This window comes from Rhinoderma darwinii, chromosome 1 (genome assembly GCF_050947455.1).
Source record: "Rhinoderma darwinii isolate aRhiDar2 chromosome 1, aRhiDar2.hap1, whole genome shotgun sequence".
NCBI lineage: Eukaryota > Metazoa > Chordata > Amphibia > Anura > Rhinodermatidae > Rhinoderma > Rhinoderma darwinii.
Genome location: NC_134687.1, coordinates 352,575,632 through 352,597,270, shown reverse-complemented (window position 1 = coordinate 352,597,270; position 21,639 = coordinate 352,575,632). Strand labels below are relative to the sequence as shown.

Genomic DNA, 21,639 nt, shown 5'->3' with positions numbered 1-21,639 from the left:
AATAGTGCCACACTCTTCCCCTGTAGATAATGCCACACACCCCACTTGTGGATAGTGCTACACAGCCCCCCTTGTAGATAGTGCCACAGAAAGCCCCCTGTAGAAAGTGCCACACATAGTGCCCCCTGTACATAACACCTCACACAGTCTCCCTGTAAATAGCGCCACACACAGCCACCTGTAGATCGTGTCACGTATAGTTGCGCCACACACAGCCTCCTGTAGATAGTGCCACGAAGTTCGCTTTTTTAATAGTGCCACACACAACCCCCATTATAGAAATTGCCAAACACATCCCTTGTAGATAGTGTCACCCCGTGTAGTGCCACCCCGTGTAGATAGTGCCACACACCTCCTTGTAAAGAGTATCACCCACACCCTGTAGTGCCACACACTCCCCTTGTAGATAATGCTACACTCCACCCTGTACATAATGCTGCACACCCCCTTGTAGATAGTGTCACACACAGCCCCCTGTAGATAGTGCCACACACAGCCCCCTGTAGATGGTACCACACACCCCAAGTAGATATTGCCACACACCCCTATAGATAGTGACACACACTCCCCTGTAGATAGTGCCACACCCCCTGTAGATAGTGCCACACTCTTCCCCTGTAGATAATGCCAGACACCCCACTTGTGGAGAGTGCCACACAGCCTCCCTTGTAGATAGTGCCACACACAGCCCCCTGCAGAAAGTGCCATACAGACCCCCTTGTAGATAGTGCCACACACAGCTTCCTGAAGATAGTGCCACACACCCCCTGTAGATAGTGCCATGCACCCCCTTGTAGATAGTGCCACACACCCCATGTAGATAGTGCTAAACACAGACCCCTTGTAGATAGTGTCACACACACAGCCCCCTGTAGATAGTTCCCAACAAACAAATAAAAAAAATGCATACTTACCTAGCCCCATTGCCACAATGAACAGAACTGCAGAATCTCAGTCTCCACAGTCCTGTTGTCTATGAGATGCCGAGATGGGACCTTTGCATAGGCAAGTGCGATCTAGTGACATCAATGTACCGGCCTGCACATGGATACTGTCCCAGTGTCTTATAGGTGTAACTTGGCTTGTAGCCTAGTGAATGGCAGAGCAAGTATTTGATAGCTCCCTGCTCCGCCATAGTATTAAATTGTATCTGCGTCCTGAGGATGTAGCGGATGCAGATACAATTGAATTTGCCAGTTACCGGGCCACTGGGCCAAAATACGGGGTTTGGGCCCTGGATTCCCGGTGCTAGGCCTGCGACATGAGAAGGCCCGTGCCGCCCGGCCCAACACGGGCCCCCTCATGAAACGGGTGTCACTAGCAGATGTTATGGCTTGCCATAGCAGTAGATCCGCCACTAATCTCTCCATTAGATGTCAACCTGAATGCCTGTCCACCATAGCTATTAGCCAATGTGCCACCGAAAGATTTCAGTCATAGTGTTCTACATAGTTTCATAGTGCCTGCCAAAAAGACACAGTGCCGCCCACTGGTGTCAGCCACAGTATCTCCATAGATATTACTCATGATGCTTCCATAGTTTTGAGCCACAGTGCTCCCATAGTTGTTAGCCACAGTTCCCCAAAGTTGTCAGCCATGGTGCCTCCCTATATGTCAGATATACTGCAACCTATTGCTAAAACAGGGTCACCCACATAGTTGTTTGTCAGAATGCCCTTGTTGGGGATCTCACTTTGGCACTCATCAGCTTATCTGTTGCTCTTGGGTTTCGTTGACAAGGCGATGCCACAGCTCTTTGCTTTACACTGTGCAGGGCTAGGCCGTAGGATCGAGGCCCGGCCGCAGAAGATGACACTGTAGGCTGGAGCCCTTAAAGAGTAAATTGTCCTAGAGGTTCATGCTTGATTCTCAGCCCTAGTGGTGAGTTTTTTAGGGTTTTACTGTCATCTTACTGTGATTCCTTGTGTTTGACCCGGCTTTGTCTTGACTCCGCTTGATCTGATAATCTATGTATCGACCTCTGACCTGATCTTGCCTCATACTTTTATCCGGACCTGACTTTGCCCACCTGTTTCTGACCCAAATCCGTTTGAGCTCGATATTGATTAAACCCGCCATCAGCAACTGTCTGTAGACTCGGGAATCTAACCGGCAAAGAGCATACCTTTTTACTGGGGTCAAGGGTGATAAATGGGAGATTTCTTAAACTCTGCACCTGGGTTAGCCAGCGCCAACTCAAACACTGTGCCATCATTTATCTTCCTTGCCTGCTGTCAAGCTACACTTGCACTGGAATGCAGCTACATTTCCAACAAGTTCATTAATGTCGCTCATGTCTGTTCCTGCTGCTCTGTGCTACTCTACATCAACACTCCTGAGCCGTTATGAGTCACATCTCTTAGGGTTACAGAATCAAGCCAAGAAAGAGTACTGTAATATGCAGGCAAGTGAAGTTGTGAAGTTGGGAGACTATTTTGTTTCTTACTACTCTTCAGTATTCGCATAAGGTGTGGTTACATTTTTATGTTGTTAATTCCTCATTGGTCTGTGATATCCTGGGTACCCCCTCTCATTAATTGGTCCAGCAGTGCAATCTCCATTTCCTCTTCCTATTGTTGTTCACATTGTCTGCCTCCTGAAACCATCTATACTTCATTCATTATACATTTGCTCCTCCAGACATCTGCTCCCACTTTGGGCCTCAGAAATACCATATGTACCTGGACATATTCTGTAAAAAGAAGACAGACATTCTCTCTCCGATCTATTATTGCTCAATCGATCTCTTATCGGTATCTAAAATTTATTTTGGCCACATTTTCCCCTTGTCTGAACCAGAATTAAAATCCCTAAAGCAATATCTACAAAATAATCTGGATAAGGGTTCATCCAGTCTTCTACTTCTCCTGCCGGAGACAGGATATTTTTTTTTCTGAATGAAAGAGCATTCACTTCGGATATGTATTGACTATCGAGAGCTCAATAATATTACCATCAAGAATCACTATCCCCTTTTACTAGTTGGTAATGCCCATTAAACTTAGCAACATTTTGTTAATAACATATTTCGAGATTTCTTGGGCATTATTATTTAACTTGTCAACACTCTTATCTTCTCTGAATCATTTGAAGAACAACGGGTAAACAAGAGAAATGTTCTCAGCTGTTTTCATGTCCGAAAACTGTTCCCTAAGGCCTTCTGCAAACGGCCGTAGCTGTGTGCACGATCCGTGATTACAGCACGAACGGGCAGCGGAGTGTCATCAGCGGGCCGTCAGCAATCACAAACCGTGCACACACAAGATGTGCAATCACTTCAATGAGCCCAGACCGCAATTGTAGACCATTTAATGACGTGCTATTTTTTTTTAGGTCCGGGCTCTGGGCAATACACGGTCATGTGCATTGGTCCATAGGATAGCATGGGTTCTATGTTATCCGCAATTGTGGCTACGGTCGTGTGCATGACGCCTAAGCCTGAAAAATTTTAATTCCGGAGAGACACAGTAGAATTTATTGGCTTTATTCTCTAGAAGGTGTCAGATGTGTGGCAGTTGATGATTCTGTCAAATTAAAAAGAGGTTCAGAAAGTTTTTGGCTTTACAAATTTTTACTGAAAATCTATTCATAACTTCTCTTCTTTTGTCCAGGCATTGACAGCTCTGACTAGTTCTAAGGTTCCCTTTTTTGGTCCCAATCCCTTCAAAAAGCTTTTGATGGTCTCCATCACAGATTTACTACAGCCCCAATACCCATCCATCTAGATCCTTCTTTACTATTCACTGCCAAGGTAGAAGCCTCCGATCGACCTATTGCAGCTACAGTATATTTGCACAGAAAGTGGCATCAGGAGGTCTATTACTGTCACGTTGGGTATGTGGACCCACTGGGCCATACCGCCTTAACGGTATGGCAGCTGGCCTACAGGACACAGGTAAAAGCCTATAGTTCGTATAGGTGTACCTGTGGTTGCTTCAGATAGTAGCGAGGCAGGCTCGGAAGGGACTTTGGCAGCAGGCAGACACCAGGCATGGTGCAACAGGACAGGCGTGAAACACAGCACAGCACGACTCCAACTCAATACGGTACTTAATCAGGATAGCACGGGATACAGGTTGCAGGTAGCAGAAACAGGAAACACTGGGAACTGGAAACACTAGGAGACCATTTGCAGAGACAAACTAGGGTAACGACAACAAGGTTCAGGCAACACTGGGAGAGGCAGCGCTCTTCTTATAGTCCAGAGTTCTCTGGGAGCAATCAGCTCAATCTCACAACTGGCTCCTTAAGGCTGGACTGAGCTCGCGAGCACACCCTGGTGGTCACTGTGGAACACGATGGCCGCATGTGCAGACATCTCTTGAGAGAAGGGCGTCAACCGTATGGAAGGAGTACGTGGTCAGCGACCACGGATGTTACAATCACTCTCTTTTTAAAGAAGTTGCTTTCAGCCAAAATAAAAAATAATGTTCCAGATAGGGAACTGTTGACTACGAAATTGGCAAAAGGAATGGCGACACCTGTTGGAAGGGGCTGCTCACCCATATATAATTTTCACCGACCATAAAAATCTGGAATATTTTAGAATTGTCAAAATATTAAGACCATGTCAAGCACGATGGGCTCTCTACTTTTCCAGATTTTCATTCCATATACCTTATGGCCCAGGAACGAAAAATGGTAAGGCTCATGCCTTATCCTATTAACATTATTTGGATCTGATCTTTTATAAAACGATCGTCTCTAGTTTACAGAAGAGCTTCCTTGCTACCTTTCCTGACCTGATAATCCTTCTTAAGGATTATTCCTCACAGTCTGCCTCTGGAATACGTAATAAACATCACTGTCAGTCCAAGAGTGGCCTTCTATGCCATATGCATAATTCTCCTCTTACTGGCCATAGACTAATCAGAAAAAAACACTTTTAGTGTGTAGAAGCCTCTTATGGCCTTGCTTATTCTCGACAGTAGATCTTTTATTAGGTACTGTCCAGTGTGTGTCCGGAACAACGCCTCTCATAAAAGACCTACACAGCTAATCCAGTCTCTCCCAGTTCCTTCTAAGCCTTGGCGCTCAATGTCTGTAGACTGCATTACAGACCTACCAACCCAAGATTACTCAGTTGATTAATTCACAACGATGACTCACTTCCTTCTATTATAGAGCCTTCCATCCGCTGCCAAAACTGCTAAAACCTTCTTCAAATAAATTTTTAAGCTGCATAGTGCACCTGAGGAGATCACCTAGGATCGTGGGTATACAATTTACACCTTAGAGCAGTACCTCCTATGTTTTTGCTTTCGCTTCTACAGATAAATGGCTGTCTATTTTTCCTTTGGAAGAATTTACTTACAACAACTATTTTCATTCATCTATTAATTAGACTTCTTTCTTCGCAAACTATTGCGTCTACCTCTCGATAATCATTAGCCTACCACAAACAATTTTTTGTAACAGCTGCCATTCTAAATAAATTTTTTTTTAGGATAACCTTACCTTTCTCCAACAGTTCCACAAACAAGCTCAGAAGTGTCATACGATTCACGCAAACCATAGAAGACAAGATTCACCTAAATTTTTAGTAAATTACGGTATGACTATCCACAATCAACCACCATTTTTCTGCTCTGCTCAGAAAATTAACACCAAGATAAATTAAACCTTACAATATCATCAGACAAGTTAATCGGGTCACCCTCAAGCTTCAGTTTACTTTGTCATTATCCATTCACCCTGTACTCCATATGTCACTGCTGAAACTTTTCATCCCACGTTCGGACCTGGCCAGTCAATCTAAGGCTCTTAGATCAGTAATAATTGATCGTTTGGAAGAGTATGAGATGGAAAATATTTTAAACTGCAGAAGGTACCGTGGAGGCTTACATAATATAATTGCCTGGAAAGGGTTTGAACCTTTTCATAAGAATTTAGTAAAGGGTTTATGGTCTATTACAAAGAGTTTCAGCCCCATAGTAATTCCATATTTGTCAGCCACAGTGATTACATATTTTTCAGCCAGAGAGCTCCAATGAGTGATGGTCCTAAGTGGTGTACGCTACAGTTTCCTTATAACTGTAAAGTACAGAAATTCTATCGTTGTCAGCTACTGTTATAACATAGTTGTACATGTAAAGTCAGTCACAGTGCTCTCCATAGCTGTTGCTAAAGTGTCCTTTCTATAGCTGTCAGCCACAGTGCCCCCATGTGTGATGACCGAAATGTCACCACAAGTTAGTCACCGTTCACCTATAGCTGGTGTGGCGGAATGGGAGTGGTGTTCTGGCACCAAGTGTCAGATCATGTCAGTCCTTCCCACCCTTTAGACAGTTATTCTTAAATGAAGCCCTGTGATCTGCCCTTGTATTGTCCCTTTATTCCTCTCTATTTCCTCTCCTGGACTCTCCCATTATTTCCCTCTAGCTCCCCTCATAGAATTTTCCCCTTTTGGACTGTTCTGTGCGCAGGTGACGTGGCTGTTTTTGCATGACAGTTGGTAGGAAAAAGGAGTTGGAGGATTGAGTCAGCCATATTTACAGACGGGGTATGCTGGGTCCAATGTAGAGAAAGCAAAGTATTTATCATGAACCTATAGACGTTATCACAGCAAGTTGTATGTGTACTGAGCCCCTCCCCACCCCCCCCGTGTCTCCTTCAAATAAACACGCTATTTTAACTGTTAAACTATTTTCTTTGTCCGTCTGGATTATTTCAGCCACAACGGCGATACTGAGCACCTGATATCCCCACAGCTGGTAGCCAAAGGATTCCCATAGGTGTCATTTAGTGTCCCTCCATTAGGTGTCAGCCAGTGTACCTATGGTTGTCAAACACCATAATTCTATTGTAGTCAGCCACTGCAATACTATCGTTTTGAGCCACATTGTTTGCACAAAAAATAGTAACAAATGGTGTCAACTACAATGCCCACCGTAGCTGTCAACTAAAGATTTTCCCCATAGTTGTTAGCTACAGTGCCACCCATTAAGTGTTAGCCATAGTGCCCCCATGCCTCATATTTGGCAACCAGTCTGCTCCCCTCGTTTATTGTCAACCTCAGTGGTTCCATATTACAGCTGTCAGCCAAAATGACCACCAATATCTGACAGCCACAGTATCACCCTACTGTACTCAGCCACAATGCTTCCATCATTGTCATAGTATCACCCATAGTTTCACACAGCAGTCATGGTTTGAACAAACGTGCCGCCCCCCCCCCACTGTCGGCCAAATTGTTGTCACAAAAGTTGTCAATTACAGTGCCTCTATAGTTGTTAGCCCACAGTGATTTAATAATTCTCAGCGACAATGCTCCTCATACTTGTAAGCCACAGTGCCCCCCATAGGTGTCAGCTACCACTTGGACGAGGGGATGAGAGAATAAGGGTAACTTTAATGTTCTATTTTCCTCCATTTTTCTAATACAATATCCTTTCTCACATGTTGAAAGAAATCTATATTATGAAGGAAATAAGGTCTGTCCAGCATCCTTTACACAGTCATAAACATTCTGTGTCTGCCATCATGTATGTGCCAACTAGATTCTGCATGATTATTCTTTTCTGTTTGCAGTTGCAAGCAACACTACAATGTAATAATACCTTTTAATGATCTTAATATCTAGGTTAATTCTACTCATCAAACCTCTCCCTATGTAACTTGTTTCATTCATGATCCAATCAGGAAAGTTTCCTTTCTTGCTCGGCATGGTCTCCACATGTGACCTTCTAAGAACCCCCTTTTATCAGTGTGATGAGCTGATTGCTGATAATAATAGGACAGCCTTAGTAAGGAGTTAATATGCTCTTGAGAAGCTGCTGCTGCTGCAATATAGGTCAGGTGATGGGGGTGTGGCGTCTCACTCAGTGCAGCCAGCAGCTTGCATGTTACCTCCAGTTCTGCGCTGTATTACAGTTGAATGGAAGTGTGTGAAGCCTTCATCTTCAGCACCTGACTGCTGGACAGCTCCTTGTGAGCTAGAATGAGGCTAAAAGGCAGGAGCGGCACCTCACAGCCTGGATGGATTAACTCACTGTTACCAGGAACATACTTTTAAGTGCAAGAGACTGAAGAAAGGCGTGGGATACAGAGCAGCTGTGGATCACAGTGCATTGGATTTCCTTTAAGTGTCTTTTTAAGCCTGATCCTTTAATAAAAAGCGGAGATTTCTGTTCTTGTTTGCATATGTGCATGATCCTCTTTCTTAAAGTTTGTTTTTGAAGCCTATGGAGTGAAGTGGAGTGTTGTTGGCTGAGGTGAGACCCTCTGTCTCAAGTTTGTCTGTAACCATCTCCCAGGCACCTGGAGATCACTGCTTTGTGGTGGACGAGGCTTCCAACATTTCACAAAACAAGCAGCTGGATGTGATTGTGGAGGGTTTCATGCTTTTTATCTCCTGAAGGGGATTATTATATGGTGTGAAGAAGAGAGGGTGGAAAAAAACAAGTTTGAAGGAAGAATAAACGTGATCAGATTTTGCTGCCTGCCTTTAACACTTTGCTACTAAATGGATTACTACTAGCAGGGTGCTGGGGGACACAATTGGAAGAGCTACTACCTTTTTTTGTTGTTGGATGTCACATTCCAGACTTTGTGTAGGCTTGGCCGGTACCACATCAGGATAATTGACACGAGCACAAGGTAGGTACCAATCCCTCCTCTGTCTCATTTTTATTCTATATTGCAAGCACGGATTTAGGGAAATGAGGTTGTATAGCGGGGCAGTGATACATAACAAGGAATCAAATCAGATTACTGAGGCTTGATCAATGAATGGAAGAAAGGGATGTGATGGAAGAAGCACACAAGTCTGACTATACCCTGCTGACGGTAAATACTAGAAGATCTGTCGATTTCAACGCTGCCAAAATGAAGCTACATGTAACGATCTCAATAGAAATACATACATGAGAGAAGGATGTGCTGTACACGTAATAGCTTGTGTGGTTTAAAGGTCTCCAGTCCCTTTGCTTATTAAATATACACCAGGAAAGAAGGAAAAGCAGCACCTGCACTCATATGCACACCCTAGATAACAGTGACATGTGAAAGGTTTGCTGTGCTCAGGTTGGAGGTAGATAAATGGATAACAATGTCATGTAAGTGTTGTGACTTTTGCTGAAAGGAAGATATAGAGGCAGATAAAGGGAAGAAATGTTGTGTAGCTTAATACAAGTTATTTAGAAGCCGGGGATCCCACTTTTTTCTTATAATATAATATTATATTGTGTATAAGTAATAATAAGGATGTAGTGTATAAGAAATAGTCACTGTATATGCAAGTAGCTTTTAAGGCACTTATGGATGTCTGTGAGAGATGCATTTTCCAGACTTGACAGTAAGAGATTGTAAATTATAGAGTGCTATTATTTGGCCAGACCTTATCAAAGACTGGCATTTGTCCATTATATTACAACATACTAGTAGCATAAATGCTTCATATGATACTTGGGATATAGACTTGACAGCCACTGGCTGTCTGCTGTTCTTCCCCAGGGCATTGGTGATGTTCATTGTTTAAAAAAATGGTGTTATGAAATCTATCTCTCAGCTATATTAAAAACATTTATCACCTGGAACTCAGTTCCAGACATGTCATTGTTTTCTTACTTTCTTAGCTCACATACAAATACAAAACACAGGTTGGATACAATGGATACATATGAATTATGTATACTTGCTGTCTCCAGTCTCTGCATTTAGTACAGATAGGGCAATGAAACTATTACATAATGAAATTTCCTTCTTTGTATAAGTTAGAAATGTATATACATATAGTATAGAGGTGACTTATTAACACTATGCCCCAACAAAACAATATAACTACAATTGCAGCCTGCGTATTAATAATTGTACATGCTCCACAGATAGCATTGCAGTCCAGAATAATATCTTCCATTTCTCCATATCCATGCTCATTAAATGTCTTGTATCTAATGTATATCAATTTGGTTGATGATCAATGATTTACTTAATTTGAGAAACTATTGCTTATGGAGGATTATATTACCATACTGTTAAAGATACTATACATGAGGATTTTATGAGCGAGAGCTTTGCTTCACATTTCAGTAGCATTTAGCCCCATACTAGCAAAGGTTGGGAGGGATCACTGCTCTGCACGTCATAGTTTGCAATCAAGGAATTGGCAGTCCAACCAGTATAGCAAATATTATATGGCTATATAGATTTTTTTATGTATATCAGGTATAAAGCCTGACTTATATCAGGGCTCAGGGTTTGCTAGTAGGTTTTGTATGGTTACAGTATCATATGAGTTTGTGACTCCCCCATCCCATTTTCAGTATATTTTACATCTATATGGTGAGGCATATTCTATTTTCTAGTAGCAACTAGTTCAAATATACTGTTAATACTGAATGCAAATATGAATGAAATCAACCAATATCAATGTTAGCATATAATATTATGATATTCCCTGAAAGCAAGATAAATATAAAGGGGGCAATTCATCCTCAGTCATTTAGGAACCTTATGCAACTATATTGGTAGTATGTCACCTAAATATTAATCTTTTAAATTGAAGAATACTGCAAATGTATATACAATGTGTAGTGTGTATGCAATATATTTACTAAAATTGAGAGAACAAGGATAGTGTTCTAATAGCTGAAATAAATGAAATAATCAATAGTGCAACTTGTGTATCAGATTGTGAGTAGTTAATTTATTATTCATATTTTGCTGGAGGTTCTCCATTTCCATATCCTCTTGTTCAGCATCTGGAGTGTCTCAGGGGAAGATGAGGCACATTTCTTTAGCTTTTGGTTCAGCTTTGAAGAGTTGCTGTTCCATGTTCCACCAGCTGAGGGAGAGTGAGAAAAACTTTTGAATGAAAATCCAGCAGATGCACAATACTATACAGCATTATTACCTAATATTCTATACATTTCCTGTTCTATATATGCATTGATAATGACAAACGCCTTAGAATATAATAATTTTATTAAAAATAATAATAAAAATACCAACTATATCACAGACTGATAGTATTTGACATTACTATTGTGTTTTTTATGGTGTATTCTTTGCTTTAATTAGTGCAATTGGTTATGAATTTATGGCAGCAATGTTTAAAATAACGCTTGCTGTTGATAATATTACAGTTGATGCTGTTACATAATAAGAAATTGTGAGTGTAATAATAATCGTAACTGTATATATCTGTGGGAAGCGGCAGAGTCACCCAGTGTATATAAGCACAGGAGCTCAGCTGTAATAATTTAGCCAATTATGTAAGTGTATCATACAGAACTCTTGGTATAAAATTTGCATTACACTGAGGCTTGATCTGCTTGCAGATACGAAGTATAGAAGCTGCAAAAGACCTAACTACATGTTACATTTCACACAGCCATAGGTTAGAATATCGTGACTGTTTATTATAGGCGATTATTTTTTAAATCTAGAAATCAATAATATTTCTATTTTTATTACATTTGTAATATATAGTCATATTGCATATTAAATAATTATTGCTATTTAGTTCTGATGTCTAATTTAGTAAAGATATATGACTGGTAGCATTGGGAGTCTGTGGAGCTGAAGCCTGGGCAGGTTTCTTCAAGGTTTCTAGGTACCATGGCTATGATACTTTGTGTATGTACAAACACACACATACCCTTTAAATTTGTTTTCTACAACCCTAGTATCTTATAGTTTAATTCATAACTTGTATTCTTTCTGTATGCTACATTTGGAATACACAGCCTTGTTAGTTGTTTCCATAAATTGATACAGAAGTCAGAATAATCTCTGCCTTCAGCAAACTGCATACAGCATTGCAAAAAGAAACCCTTTTGTATGATACTAAATGTATAAGGCTTTAATGTAAGAAATATGTTCGATATCATTATTTTTACACATAGTACATAAATAACAACTATTACACACAGCCAGAGGAATGTCATTTTGCTGTTCAGATTTAAGGTCAAATACAGTTTACTTGCCCACATATTGCCATGAATGTCCATGTTGTAAATAAAAGAAAAATATAATAACGTTCACAATAAATAAATGGACCCTTTGAGACAGAGCGAGAGATAACTCTGCGCTGTTTTCATTTGTCTGCTGCATGCACTTGCACGTCCCTACCCATTCTTCAGACACTTATATTTCCCCTATAGAAATATAGCAATTGAAAAGACAGAGAAAATGTGTGTCAATAGTAACAATAGCAATGCAGAAAGTATTAATATAACACGTGCCATTCCAACTCATTTATTCTCATGGTATTATTCAAGATGCAGCCACACACTGTCACAATTTCAAAAATCGAAAAACAAAAACAACTGTCGGCATCCCTCATGTAAGAAGCACTAAACTCAATCTATTTCTTCTGTTGCTAAATTTACCTGTGGTTTCTACCATGGTTTCTTTTACCATTTACTGGTCAACTAACAAAGGGTTTAGTTGTTAAACTAAAGCAAAATGAAATTGTTTTTACCTATTTTTTAAAAGATTAAGCTTTGTTTATAGTTGGCATATGCATAAACTTCTACAAGAGTAATATCAAAAATGTATTTGAAATGTCATACATGTCTGACCGATGAGGGTTCAACTGCTAGGACCCCCACAAATACTGAGAACAGGGAGTGCCTGGATCCTATTCCCAGTAGAGTGTTGGCTGCACACAAACTGTAGGTCTACATTAACTCCTTAACAACCAGTAACAGCCATATCCATCACAGGGGAGTTCTGCTTAGCACCCTGTGACGCATATGTCCATCACTAGGATCTCGTAGGTACTGCCCAATATATTAGACGCAGGGGCTTAGTGTAATGGCCATTTTTTCTTCTAAGTGTAGTTCCACTTTACCTTTTCTCCTATGTGTTTTCCTAGGAAAATAAAAATAGGCTTATTTTAACATTTATTCTAATGTAAAAATGCTAATAATTCAGTGGTAAAATATGATTTATATGAAAACATGGCAGTTGTTACTACTAAGTTTCAGCTGAAAAGATTGGAAGCTCATATATTATTTACTATATCATTGTGAATGTTCTTAGTGGCATCTTTAACTGGAACATTGTTCACAATCATACAGAGGCATAAAATAATAATAAAAGCATTATACATGAAAAAATGCTTTGTCACTAAACTCATTTATTTACAGATTATGATATTATTTTCCGAATTCTAGTTATTTAATAGAAAATGACTGTTAAGTTCTAAGCACAGTGTAAAATACTATCTTGTATATAAGGGCATTACTGTGTGTAAGGGTACTACAAACCTATGTTTGCATTTTCGTTTTATGATCAGAGATGGGAGAAGGATAATGTTTTTCTATGGGAAAACCTTATTGTCCCATTATTCAGATGGGCGTATTTTACTTGTTACTTACTGTCCATATTACGGATGTAACATCCTGATCAATGGTACTTTAGGTTCAGCTCAAGAGAACTGCAGGGGGTAAAAGTGTTACATCCAGAATATAGACCCATGTGCCCAGACACCTTACTCTGTAATCCTTTCCCTGTCAAAAAGTTTACTCTACTTTTCTGCTTAGCATTTATTTCTGCAAGCAGGTCTTGTTCCTTGGGACATCATTATTTTTTTGCAATAGTGTTGTAAAGGTTACGGCTAATATTTTACATGAGTAAAAAAATAATAATATCTGCACAGAATGCAGATTGAGGTATTTAACAACGTATTCAAACAAAGTTTCTCTAATAATTAAAAGGAATCCGTCATTAGAAAGACACACTTGATGGCCCCCTTATCCTCCAAACAAGGGCCAGTAGATTTCTCACGCTCTGTGCTACCAATTTTACTCAAGCACTTATGACTCTATTAATGCTTTCTGAGAATTGTATAAAATCCAGCATGCATACATTTGTAGACTAGTAATCATTCTTGCCATCCATGCGCCCTGTGAATTACTTATCAGAAGGATTATTTTATACTTATGTAATGCAATACTTGTAAATGATAGATTTTGTATTAAAAATTCTATCCACGTCGTCTACACTACTGTTTTTTTTGTAGTTGTGAATACAACTGCTCATGATGGATCAGTCAATGGATCCTATTTATTTCTATGGGACTATCAGCTGCCAAACTCTAGTAGTCTGTAACAGTTGGAATGTTGTAAAGGGGTTGTCCACTACTGAACTATAGGTCATCAATATATAATCGGTGCGGGTCTGACACCTGGACCTATGGTCCATTATACGATGTATGGAGCCGGAAGCAGTTGGCTTCGTACATAGCATAGCGGCTGTGCTGCCGAACTGCAGCTCTGCTCCTATTCACTTGAATAGGATCAGAGCTGCAGTACTGCAGCATGACTGCTATTTAGTGGCCGGTGCCAACTGCTTCCGGCATGTACTTCCGGTGCTTGGAGGCAGCCAGAGAATATTAACCGTGCGGGGTCCAGGTGTCGGACCCCCACAGATCATGTACTGATGACCTATCTGGTGGATCAGTTGTCATGTAGTGGACAACCCCTTTAATATCAACGTTTTCAAGTTCCAACATTTCCTTGGGTAAAGGGGCACCTCCATCAATTGGATTAAATAGTCAGCTGGGAATCAGGCAAGTTCTGAAATGTTTTAAGTGTTTTAACTTTATTACTATCGCCTTAGTGATGGCCACTGTTTGATTGACAGTATCCATTACTAAGGCGGGTTTAGTGTTAGCCGGTGCAGAGGCTAACATTAACCCCCATTATTACCTTGGTACCCACCGCCACATGGGCTACCGGGAAGAGCCAGGTACGATCCAGTACCCGACCACCTGTAGTGATGGTCGAACACTGGGGCGGCCGTAGGCTGGTATCATTAGGCTGGGAAGGCCCAAAACTGTGGCCGTCCCCGCACTGGTAATGCTAGCCTTCTGCTGCCATGTTGTATCTCGCTGGTTATGAAAAATGGGGGGGACCCACGTCGTTTTTTAGGAATAATTTATTTTTTTAACAAAAAAGATGTGGGGTCCCCCCCATTTTTCATAACCAGCCAGATACAATAAAGCAGCAGCAGGCTAGCATTACGAGGGTGGAAGGGCCACGGTTTCTGGCCTTTCCCAGCCTAAGAATACCAGCCTGTAGCCATCACTACAGATGGTCGGGTACTGGATTGTACCCGGCTCTTCCCGGCACCCCTGGTGCAGTGGGTACCGGGGTAATAATGGGGATTAGTTTTAGCCTTTTTTCCAGCTAACACTCAGCCCCTCCATAGTAATGAACGCTGTCAACCAGACAGCGGCTATTATTAAGGAAGTAATAATATAGTTAAAAATACCACAGAGACATAGAAAAAATATTGTATTACTATAAAAAACACCCCCACAACCCTCGTTAACCATTTCATTGAAAATAAAAAATATGCTGTCATCGAAGTAGTCCTCGAATCTCAAATAGCCCAACAACCGAACCTGTCAAAAAACACAAAAAAAATAAATAATCAGTAACACATAAAAAAGCAAAACAATTATTATACTTCCCTTTCCTGGGTCCAGTGCTGAAACGATGGGAAACTTCTGATGTCACTGCCCATTTATGGATAGTGACATCAGGAGCAGTGCTGGAATCCCCGAGCAGAGTGCTAGTACAGGCTCTGCCCAGGGACTGCTGTCCAGGGAAAGCTCCTCACGTCACGGTCCATATATGGACCGTGATGTCAGGGGCTTCAACAGAGTCGGAGTCCCCAGGCAGTGCTTTAATAAAGGCTCTGCCCCAGGATTCCGGCCCTAGGAAAACTCCTGACGTCACTGTCCATATATCAACAGGGACGTCAGGAGCAGTGTTGGAGTTCCTGGGCAGAGCGCTAGCTGATGCTCTGTTCGGGGACTTCAGGCCATGTAAATAGCTTCATTGGGGTTAACAGATTTTAATGCAGCCGTGTGACGGCCATTAAAAAAACGTCAGTCACATAGCCGGTAAAAACTGCGGTGTGAATAGGGCCTTAGGGGTGCACTGAAAATAAGCTGTTTTGAACTAACTGCATATCCCCACTGTTTGCAGGCAGCCTACTCTCTGAAAGCCCCTACAGTCTCCTCCCAGCTATGCCCCTGCATAACACACACACAGCACTCAGTCTCACAATACACACACACATACACACACACACGCACACACACACACACACACACATATACATACACATACATATATACACACACACACACACACATATATACACACACATTTTTCGCTGAGATATTTAAAGTTACATTTATCATCTTCATTATCGGCTACTGCCGGTATCAGCATTACCCAAAATTTACCGTGCAGAGGTCGCATTCCCCCTGTATTTAAGGACTCCAAACCCTCTCTGCGCTGTGTGTGTGTTGTCCGGCCAACCAAATCAAGACCGGGTATATGTATTATGTGTATTAGTACAAACATAACAATTACTGTATTAAATCAAATGTTCAAACTGATGTCCTTCAACAACTTGACAGTGTCCTAAGCGAACGTAAAACCTGTCAATAACATTATTTATAACATCTGGTGTGATTGAATTCGAAATGTTCACTATTCTTTCCCGCAGCTCGTCTAAGTTTGCGATCCTAGTCTCATAGCCTTTACTATTTAAATACCCCCAGTAAAAAAAAAAGTCTAATAGGGTCAGATCTGGTGATCTCGGTGGCCATTCTATTGGGCCTTTTCTACCAATCCATTGATCAGGAAAATTATCGTTCAGAAGATTTCGAGCTCGCAGAAAAAAATGAGCCGGAGCTCCATCCTGCTGATACCAAATATTGCGGAAAGCTTCTCCAGCAATACTTTGAATAGCCGTTTTCACTTGGTCTCTTAGCAAATTGCAGTAATTTTCTTCATTTATGTTTCCTTCAATGAAAAACGGTTCTAAATATGATTGAGCAATATTCCGGCCCAAACGTTAACCTTCTGAGGATACTGGGTATGAGCACGAACTCCTTTTATCCAGTTGACACCCTTCTCTTCAGTGATGTTTGCACATACGGCCGTCCTGTTCCACAGTGACCACCAGGGTGCGCTCGCGAGCTCAGTCCAGACTTAAGAAGCCAAAGCGCACGCAGGTGGCAGATTGAGCTGATTGCTCCCAGAGCACCCTAGGCTATAAGAAGGGCCCAGCCCCTTCTTTCCATGTCTGAGCGTTGTTTGTCGTATCCTAGTTTGTTTATGCAAATGGTCTTTTAGTGTTTTCCAGTTCCCAGTGTTCCCCGTACCTGTATCCTTTATCCCGTGCTATCCTGATCAAGTGCCGTGCTGTGCTGTAGTCGTGCTGTGCTGTATTCCACGCCTGTCCTGCTACTCCACGCCTGACGTCTGCCTGCTGCCTAGTCCCAGCCGAGCCTGTCTTGCTACTTTCTGAGCTGCCACAGGTACCCTATATGAACTATAGACTGTGATCTGCGCCCTGTTGGCCAGCTGCCATACCATCAAGGTGGTATGAACCAGTGTGTCCACGAACCCAAATGTGACACTGTCGATCATCCAATATGGATTTCCTTCTGCCAAATAACTCAAGTTCTGTCGATTTACAGAACCTTTTAGTTCAAACGTAGCTTCATCTGAAAAACAGGTCCAGTTGAAAATCTGATGATTATCATCAAATCGTGTCATCACTGTATCGCAAAATTCGACTCTTCTGTCATAATCATCTTCGGATAGCTCGTGAACTAGACGTATTTTATAAGGATGATAATGATGCCTCTTCAAAATTCGACGGACTGATGTGGCGCTGATGTCATATTGCTGTACTCCACTCGAGACAGATGTATGAGGATTATCAGGTACAGTGAGCAGAACATCTAAAGCTTTTTCATCATTACTAGCATGTTTGGGTCTTCCGGATCTTGGTGCGTATTTAATTGAACCGGTTATTTTGAAACGATGAACAGTTCTTTTAACAGTTGACAATGAAATTGGATCACGGATAGGATAAGTGGCATTGAATAAAGCCGCTACTTCTCGATAGGATCTTATTTTTTCTTCGCCAAACCCTCTCATCATCAATAAAGTGATCCTTTCCGTTTCAGTCAAATGCATTTTGTAATATGACAATAGAAATGTACAAAAATGAAAATTACTCTCCGAATTAGCGCTCCCTGAAATTCACAAGCGACTACAGAAATATGTACACATGAAATCATGTTACAATCGTAGACAAGGTCCATTTTGTATCGCTGAGGCCGATTGTAATAATATGTAATTTAGTCACCTTGATGTGACATTCCCAAGCTAACACACACGCCCACGCGCCCACACACATTTAGGATTTTACCCGGGCGGTACACTTCGGGTAATGCTAACACTGGCAGTAGCCGATAATGAAGATGATAACTTTAAAGTTAAATATCTCAGCGAAAAAAATCCTATCTCAAAATTGCCATTGTTTTCGTATTGAAAAGAGCTCTCAAATGAGCCCCCATACATCCCCCCCTGTCCCATTTAATATTTTGCTGCCCCCGCCCACCCCACCTCCCCCAAAGGGGTGGGGTGTTTTTTTTTTTCTGTTAACTGGTAGATTTTATGACCCCATTAAATCCCACTAAATTTTAACCCTCTACCTCGAGCCGTTTAAAAGTTATGAGGGTGTTCCGGAATTTTTGGTGGGCACTGTATATATATATATATATATATATATATATATATACACACACACACACACACAACACATAAATATACACACACACACACACATATATATAAAATATACACACACAACACATACACACACATATATAGATTTATATATATATATACACACACACACTCACATATATACACTCATATACACACATATATATACACACACACATATACATATTTACACACATATATATACACATATACACACACACACACATATATACACACACATACACACATACATATATACTCACATATATACACACACACACACACACACACACACACGCACACACACATATGCACACACATAAACACTTGTATACACACATATATACATACATATATACACACAAATATACACACACACATATATATATACATATATACACACACACATATATATATATACACACACACACAAACACACATATATACACACACATATACACACGCACATATATACACACATTCATATACACATATATACACACATACATGCATACTTATACAGTATACACACACATATTTCCACCAGTGGCGTAGCTATAGGGGTCGCAGCGGTCGCAGTTGCGACCGGGCCCCTAAGCCTTACAGCATGTCTCCTATTAATCTTCTGTGCCGTGAAGCCGGCACTTCCTGGTTACGGTCACATGGTACACTTAGTGTACCATGTGACCGTGTTGTCACGTGACACGGCTTCCAGACAGAGCAGAAGAGTCGGTGCGGAGGACTCCAGGTAAGCTGCAGTGTAATGTAATGTATTGTGTTGTGATGCCTTGTAATGTATTGTGTTGTTTGCGGTGGAGAGGGGGGCGTTAAATCACAGCCCCCCCCCTCCTCCACCGCAAACTGCACAATACAGTATAGTACACATGACTATGGGAGTGGGGCTGCGGCTGTGTAATACAGTCACTGACCCGCTCCTGAGTCCTGACATGTGCGCGCCGTCAGGATGATGCGATGCGGCCGGCGCTGCACTAATGATCTGCGGCACTGAAGACAGAACATGGCGGGCGCACTGCAAAACACCCCCATGTTCTGTCCTCAGTGCCTGAACCGCCACTCATTAGTACAATGCTTTGGCCGCATCACCTCATGCTGACCGCACGCGCACTTCCTGTCAGGAGCGGGGCAATGACTGTATCACACAGCCGCAGCCCCGCTCTATAACGGCGGAGATCAGAGAAACCTCTTATCTCCGCCGCTATTCTCCTGAATGCTGCGATCAAAGCTGACTGCAGCATTCAGGGGAAAATGAGAAGGGGGGATGCCCCTGGATCGCATCACAGGGAATTCCTGTGACGCGATTAAGGGACATACCATATATGGGCAGACAGCCCAGGGTCTATTGAAGGACCCCAGGGCTGTCCTACCATATTTCCTGTTGTTAGGGCATACTGAGGTATGTCCTAACAACTGCCTGTGTACTATCCGTACACAGGCTAATGTACAGGTATATAGCTATATGCCAGTACATTGAAGTTTAAAAATAAAGTAAAAACAAAGTAATGTTAAATAAAAAAAATACACATACACCTTTTTTACAATAAACATTAAAATAAGTCTCAATACATAAAACATGCACATAATCGGTATTGGTGCGGCCGTAATAACCTGCACAACTATTTTTTTGCATCATTTATGATGTGTAGTCTGTAAAAAAATAAAATAAAAATTGCTTTCTATCACTTAGGCCCCATTTACACGACCGTGCCCGCAATCACGGCCCGCGATTGCGGGCACGGCCGGCCGCCGACTGCCACCCGCATTTTCGGTCCGTGCTCCCATACAAAGTATGGGAGCACGGGCCGCAAAATGCAAAAGGACGGACATGTTCCATAATTTTCGGAACATTTCTACGGCACGGACACCCATCCGTAGCCCTACGGAAATGTGTCCGCGCTCAATGAAAGTGAATGGGTCCATTTTTGCGGACTGCATTTGCGGTCCGCAAAAACGGAGGTTATTTACGGTCGTGTGCATGGGGCCTAATTGTGAGGCACAAGGTGCGATGAATTTAACCTCCATGTGCCTCACATTAATAGTAATTAACCCCATCATGTACCTCACACATTAACCCATTATGACTGAGAAACATGATGGGGTTAATTACTATTAATGTGAGGCACATTCAAAATTCATCATCACACCTCGTGCCTCACATTAGAAAACGAAAGAACTTTTTTTTTTTTATTATTACTGTTGGCAAAGTAAACGAAGTATCGGTATCGAAGTCCAAATTTTGGTATCGTGACATCCCTACACTGTGGGTCGCGTCCCCCTGGGGGTTCGTGAGTCACTCACCGAGGTCCCAGTTCCAATCAATGCTGGAGCAAGGAGCTGACATCTTCTTGATCCAGCATTCCCTGTGCCCTGAGCGGCTCGACGCAGGCAGGTGGGGTGTAGCGACATCATCACGCCTGCCTCGCTGAGTCACTCATAGCACACACCGAAGGAGGCGAAGGATCCTCCACTCGACGTGGGAACGGGGATAGGTAAGTAATTATGCACATATGGGGGCATTATACTGTATGGGGGGCTGATATTGTGGGGGGGGGACATTATACTGTATGGGGGGCTGATATGGGGAGCATTATACGGTATGGGGCTGTTATGGGGGGCAGTATACGTTATGGGGCATTAACTGTGTGGGGGCATTATACTATGGGGGTTGTTGGGCAAGGCGTCTGGGCATAGGAGCGCGCAGGGGTCTGATGATGATGTTGGTGCTGGGGAGGGGTAGGGGGGCCCACGCTGAATTCTTGCCCATGAGCCTTTAGCTGCGCCCCTGATTTCCACATATACACACACACACATATATATATATATATATATATATATATATATATATATATATATGTATTTATATATATATATGTATAGATACACACATTCCATTTATCACCTTTCTCCAGGATCTTTAAGCTGCAGTGATTGGATGGGACATTTGATCACATAATAGTCACTTGATGTACTCTCAAAAGGTCCTTAACACTGTTACCAGCAGACATGGAGGCTCCTGCATATATCTGTGTATGTGGTGGTTTCTTTATACGGTATCACAGTTCAGTGCTCA

General features: G+C 41.8%; 1 protein-coding gene across 10 annotated transcripts in view; it reads left to right on the top strand.

The window, feature by feature from the left end:
• The first annotated feature begins 7,803 nt into the window (after window positions 1-7,803).
• LINGO2 (leucine rich repeat and Ig domain containing 2) overlaps window positions 7,804-21,639 on the top strand; it is a 1,254,957-nt gene continuing 1,241,121 nt past the window's right edge. For 6 of the 10 annotated variants that reach the window (XM_075826599.1, XM_075826560.1, XM_075826569.1 and 3 more), the window contains exon 1: window positions 7,811-8,598. The gene's annotated coding sequence lies outside the window, so the exon portion shown is untranslated. Of the gene's footprint in view, window positions 8,599-8,708; window positions 8,788-21,639 lie in introns of those variants that run through there. The other 4 variants (XR_012847678.1, XR_012847677.1, XM_075826613.1 and 1 more) reach the window with 2 other exon arrangements.